Raw genomic sequence first — 7009 nt, forward strand, 5'->3', positions numbered from 1 at the left:
TTGATATGATGCTGTAATGCACAGGAAAATAAGCTACTGCACTTTAAAGTGCACATGTAGATGTGCCCACTGAGACTAAAGAATGTGTTAGACATGCATTTAAATGCTTTGATAAATTGGAACCCAAGTGATTTCCCCAGTGTCACACAGAGAATTAGTGACAGAACTGAGACAGAAACTATTCATGCCTACGCTCTTTGTCTCAAGCTTATACTGCTGGAAAATTCTGGCTGTTCAAAAAGCACCAGGTCTAATACTGACTCAAGGAACAGGAAAGGACATGTGTGCAGTGCCTTTTTCTTGACATTTATTTTCTTTATCTGCCTCATAGGGAAGAAAGGTTCCACCACTTCTGAAAACTTTTATAATGACTTTAAAGACTTCAGCTAGGGTTACCATAAGTTCAGGTTTTCCTGGACATGACATCTTTTTGGGTCCTCCCATCTCCTTCCAGGCGTTTTTTTTAAATATCAGCAAATGTTCAGGATTTTGCTTTACCTCTGCTTTTTCAGCACTTCCTGGCTTGCCCTAGCAAGGAGCTGCTTGGGGTTGGGGGCATCAGGGAAGGGTGACTGGAGGCAAGTTCATCACGTATGTCTGCACATGGCCCTGGTAGCTGCACGCAGGTAAGTCTGTGGGGGGCAGGGGTTGGAGGGCCAGGGATTGTGGGGCTGTGAGGAGTATGTGTGTGCATGTGTGTGCGTGCATATGAGTGCCTGCCAGTGCTGGGGCTGCCACAGGGTGAGGTGGTGGGGGAGGTGCCTGCCCCTCTGGTGGGGAAGGGGTGGGTGGTTCTTCAGGGGCAGCAGGGAACTGCATGGGCAGCAGGGCTCGGGGGGGGCATGCTGCCACCCAAGCAGGTTGAGGGTGAGAGGCACCAGCAGGGCTGGGGGGGCGTGCTGTGCCTTGGAGGGGAGGGGCAGGGGCAGGGCACAGGCATATCACTGCCCGCACCCCCCAGATCATATATCCCCCCACTGACATGGTGTTCTCTTTATTAAAACTGGAAATATGGTAACCCTTCTTCAACAATACTTTAAAAAGGAGAATCTACATCAAAATGTATTTATTTTTAGTACCTCTAAATTGCAAATTTAATTTCAAAAGTTCATGCAGATAAATAGGGAAATGGTGTACAAAGCTGAGCTCCATAAGGGAAGAAGTGTGAAGAAAGAAAAAGGCAAGCAGAAGGGCTGGCTTTTCAAAGTGTCCTGCTTTATTGCAGGCACAATATGCCAATCCCAAGGAGAGAGACTGGGTTGAAAATCTGAAAATAGCAGCGGCTGTTATTTTTGCATCTCCACAGCAACTCAGTGCCCAGAGTTGGTGTCCCAGTTGCCCTGCTCTCTCCTGTTAGCTCTGCTACTTCCTTTGATGGTGTTTCTAACTCTTTGCACAAATAAAACAGATTATCTGCTTTGGGGATGAACCCATCGCTGGAGAAGGACTAACATCTCTTTTGTTCAACAGTGTGAATAGCAGAGTCATGTGTCTGATGCTGTCTTCTCAGGCACTGAACATAAAGCTTTTGCTCTGAAATATAAGTTTGGCAACAACTGACACAGCATGTAGTGACAACAGCAGGAATTCCTTCTTGCTACTTGCACCTAGCACAGCAGCACCTAAAACACAGTTTATTTGAGACTGAATACACTCCCCACCAAACTATACCTTTTAAACAGAAAAGGCTGGGAAAACCCAGGCAGAGGGAAGGTCTCTTAGCAGAGAGACCTGGCACAGGATGTCCTTATGCCATTTTCAAATGGTGGGGAGGAACCAGCTGGCTTAGCCAGGAACCATTTTGCACATGCACAAGGAATGAAATCAAACAAATCCTTGCATCTTCTTGAAAGTTAAGGGGTACAGGCAAGGGCCTGGAAGTACAGAGCAAGACTTCACAGAGAGAGAGTCCACAAAGCTGTCTGAAGTCATCTACAGAGGCCCAGTACATGAAAGTATGGCAAACAAGATCATTACACTTCCAGAAAAATTATGTTTCGACAGCTGTAGTCTGACCAAAGCCAAAAGGAGTGGAGAGGCCATCCATTCCCCTCCCTGAGAGAATAGCTTTATAACTGAAGGATGGAAAGAAGTAGAACAGAGCATGAATACTTCATACTTTCAGCAGTGATGAAAATTTCTCTCAGTCTATGATAGGGACCTAGGAGTGAAGGGAGCACAGATTTAATCCCTGCTATGCCATAGACTTGCAGTAGGATGATGTTTAATTGCTGTGATCTTGATGGCCTAGCCATAATTGATTACAAGACACGGTGAGAAGGATTGAAAGCTGATCTGGTTAAATTTACAAGCAGAGGAGAATGGAAAAGCTCTGTTGTATTCAGAATAATAGGACCTCAGCCTTCTTTATATTACTTCAGCAAAACAATTGAAACACAAGAGACATAAGAAGATCTACTTCTGTTTCCCAAGCTTTTGAAACTCTCTTGGTGGAACAGCTCAGGGCTGGCAACCTTTTCTGTCATCTCAAAAGATTCCAATTAACCTCCAGCAATGGAAGAAAGACCAAGAGGCTTGAAGCTCAGCTGACTAAAGAAATGCCTGGAGTGGGTGATCAGGAGAAAATCTCCATCTGAATAACCTCTCAGCAAAACCAAACAAAGCCACAAAAACTACTTTTTGATCCTGCCCAGTGACTTGCTCATGTCTACCACTTTAAAGAAAATAAAAGAAATTCTTCCATTTGGGAAAACAATCTTCCTTATTGGAGAAAAATGTTGCAGACCGGTTTCTGAAGCTAAATCTAAAGTACATAAGCCATGTCTACATGCAACCTTTGCACTGGTTAACTATTTTGTTTTCTTTTTAAACTAGTGCAAACTTGTTCATAACAAGATCTCCAGATTTACCTGCCAGACTTTACATGTACTTTTTTCCTAGTTACAAGACCAGAGAGTTTGTCCAACACTACTGGGGATTGATCATTGGAAATAGGAGTTCTTCGTCTCAGATTTAACTTTTTCTAAAGCTCCACCCGTACCATGTATATTGTCTGAAGCACTGAAACTGCAGCACTCTGGGTCTCAACCCAAGCTCTGTTTATCAGGTAACTATACCCTCTATCAGGGAACAGCTTGAACGCCTGGAGGGGGCATCATTCCACCCCACTTCCCCTGCCCCCAGAAACAACTGCTGGGCATGGAGAGTCTGCCCAGCTCCTATGGCTGGTTTACACCTGCCAGAGCAAAGACTGATCAGGACGGGTGAAGAGGGGAAGTATCATGCCAATGGCTCCTCTGCGTTGGTGTCTAGGGCTAGTGCCTCACTCACTCCATCCTAGGTACACCACTTCCTTCTGGGCTGTGTTTGAAACTTCAATGCCATTCTGCCCTTGACTCAATAGTATAACTGAGGGGGTGCAGCAGCCCGGGGTGCCACCTTTGTTGGAGGAAGGGGGGTGCAAAAGTAGCCATTGCTGCAGTGGCAGCTGATCATGTCATCACAATTGTCATGACAAAAGATGGCACTGCCCAGGTGCTTGTGGCTGCTTCAGCCATGGAGCTGTGCTTCTACAGTTCTGCCATGGCCATGGGCAGATCTAGCATTTTGAAAAGGAGACTGCAGATGGTGAGGTGCCTTGTCACATAAAACAGCGCACGGTTTATTTTTCAGTTAAAAATAAACTAGAAGCTTTACTAATATGCTAGGGGCCTGAAGATATATTCTTAAAATTGAAGCAAACACAATATAACTTCATTATAATGAGTTAAAAACAATCTGCAGGGCTGTGGAATAGAAGCTTCATTACCAGGAGCAGCTTACCAGCAGCAGCATTGCAAAACAAGGGCTACCTTCATTGGTGAAACATCAACACCATTAAAAAGAAGATAGGGTCATTCACACCTGTGGAATAAAGTGTTTAGAAAGGTTCAGGTAGATTATAAGGAGCCATGAAGTCAATTGACTCCCTTAGCACTGCCTGATCAGAAATGCTGCTGCCCATGGCAGGCATTTGGTTTTAAATTTTGGGTGGAGCAGGAATCAAAGGGAGGTGGAAGTGCTATATCCACAAATGAATATTAGGTTTCCTACAGCTTACCTGCCAACACCCTTCTTAATCACATCCTTTCAGTTCATTGTCTTGCTCAGGAAAAGAAACATAATTTGGGTATTTCCCACTGCTACCCTCCCCCTCCAAGTACAAATTCAGTGTGGATCCTCTATATGCAGGTGGGGTTTCCTGCTTTGCTCTGTCCCTTCTGCTACTCAAAATGATCCTTCCAATCCCTCAGCCCTCAACCCCAGTCCTTGGTGGCTATGCTCCTCTTCTTCTGTCTTCTGTCCTTCAGAGTGATCATCACAAAAGTCACATGAAGTGCCCAATTCATTCCTTTGCAGACCTCACAGCATCTGGGATCCAAGTACAGATATTGTGCCAATGCTCAAAAGACATTATTTCAGAAGGCTGCTGGGTCTGCTGTAATTAGGCCTCACAGCAACAGTAAGTCATGACATGAGCCACAGAGTATTTTTCTTTCTGTTTATTTGCTAGACACATAGTCATTGCTCCTACAAATATCATACATTAGAGCGATGCTAGTTCCACCAGCAACCATTTCCTTCCTCCTTCCAAATCTAGCAGATATGAGACTGACCGTAATAAAGCTGTCAAGGGATGAACTGGGAGAATAGGTAGAAGATAGCAAAGGACTCTGAGTCAATGTCAGATTTAGCCAAACTGTATCTTGCTATGTCCAAACACCAACCTCAAAAATCCTGCTAAAAGAAGGGCAAAGATTTTTAGAGAATTAACAAGAACTGAGGAATCATGTATTCATTCAAAGCATGATTCCCTTCATTGTTTCCCTTGCGCAATGGTTTTGTCCCTCTTTTTAAAAAAATTGCATTTCCCAGTCTTCAGGGCTAAAATTCAACTTATGTTTCAAATTAAGTTGTGTAACGGAAGAAACTGCTTTTCTTTTTGCCTGAAACAGAACAAGTGCATTTCCTTGTATGTATTCACTCCTATCATCCCAATCAGAATGTACATAATCTTAGGAAAATAATTCACCCACATCCTATCATTCTGATTAGCGTTAGTCAGATTATGTCAGTGAATTCATTGGACAGTTTTGATTTCTGAATAGAAAAAAGGCATTACCTGAAGACACTATTATCCTTATCCAATTAATCCTGATTGATTGCTCCCCAAGTGTCTGCTCTGATTAGTGTTGGCCACCTTCATACCTTGCTCCAGTCACTAGTTATTGTTTCATCCTTTGATGGATGATAGTCTGGGGCAGAGGAGGAAGGCTTTAATAAACCACTTCTGATATGAATGTTTGCACAAACCAACCCATGCAAGCACTTGTACCACTGCTAGTGATTTGTGGAGGAGAATTCATAATACTGTCTTCCTGTGATCATTCTTGCAAACAAGTACCAGTTGTACAGATTTTCAAAGTCAATTTAAAGGGACACAGCCACTGAAGCGAACTTACCAAGTATATTCAAATAAGTGTTAATACTTACATTTTTATATATTCCTTTTAAGCCTTCTCCTAGCCATACTACAGCAAAGAACAATAATAATGTCCCCAGATGAGCATCATTTATGTGTTAAGTATTAGAATAACAAAGATCCACCTGGTTGCACTCACGCTACGGAGAAAAAGAACTACATCACTGCAGAGAAGGAGTCGCATCCTCTTCATAATGCTGCAGCACCGGTAAATACGTGGGGATGCTACATCACCACTACGAAGTGTTGGCTGAGCACCAATGAACTGGGGCTCATCCCACAATTCCCCTAAATCCAAATACTGCTCTGGAGCTGGGCTGTGAGTTAGTGCCAGATTTATTCAGTTTCCAAAAAAAAGTTGATTTTTTTCTAACTACCAGTCCAGGGCTTGGATTTGGGAGTCAAGCTGTGTTTTCTAGACTCTAAGGTTACCTATACACATGCTCAAAGGTAGGGATTGGGGGGGAGGGGGGAGGGGGGGGAGCATTTTAATTAGAGCGGTTTCCGGCCACCCACTCTAATTAAAATGCCGCAGTGCCATGTGTATTAAGCTCCTTCGTGTTTAAAAATGGTTGTGGAATGGTTTGTTGTACCTTGTTTGAGAAGGTTTAGTTAAACCACATCACAGCCATTTTCAAATGTGCAGGGCCTTAATACATGTGACACTGTGGCGATGCTGCAGTGTTGTAATTGGAATGTGTCGGAGCACGTGCACAGGCAGCCTGATGTGCCGCTGCTTTCAGAGACTGCGAAGCTGGCAGTGGACTCAGTCACGCCTGTGCATTGTCCAGGAGCTCAGCTGGTCCTACAGGGGTGACAGAAGCAACCAGTACAATGGTCTGATTGTTGTCACTAACCAGAGTAGCTGAGATTTTAAGGGTATGTTAAGACTGCTTTTGTGACTGCCACCACTAGCAATCCCTGAAGGATTGTGGGAGGGCCTCTGGTTTCAGGAAGCAACTCTGCAGAAGCATCGAGGGGCAGAGGAGTATGATACCTGCCTCAGGGAGAGTGTGGCGTGGCTTCGGTCAGTAGCATGAAAGGACACTCTTCTAATCCAAGGCATGGGCATGGGGGTCTTCAAAAGGAGGCTAGACAGCCATCTAGCTGGGGTCATTTGACCCCAGCATCCTTTCCTGCCCATGGCAGGGGGTCGGACTAGATGATCTGCTCAGGTCCCTTTCAACCCTACCAACTATGAAACTACAAAACTATGGTTGTTACCCGAGTTCCTGCCCTGGCCATTGGTTCAGAGACTGCTTTCTGTGCTAATCCACCTGTAAGTAGGACACGAGGTCTGTGCAGTAAAGACTTTCAGAGCCAGAATAAGCTTTGTCTAAGCTAAAGGAAAATCTGTCTCGGAAGATTTGTGCCAGCCTCTGTGAGGCTAAAATCAGTCTTTGGAAGCTGGACCAAGTATTTGTGCCAAGCTCCCCGGCTTCAATGAGTCTTTAAATGCTGGGAGAAGCTTTGTTAAACTCTTATGCTTGTTAACCTTCAGCCAATCAACAACAACTGATAGGGAAA

The sequence above is a fragment of the Alligator sinensis genome, unplaced genomic scaffold, assembly GCF_000455745.1.
Source record: "Alligator sinensis unplaced genomic scaffold, ASM45574v1 scaffold523_3, whole genome shotgun sequence".
Taxonomy (NCBI): Eukaryota; Metazoa; Chordata; order Crocodylia; family Alligatoridae; genus Alligator; species Alligator sinensis.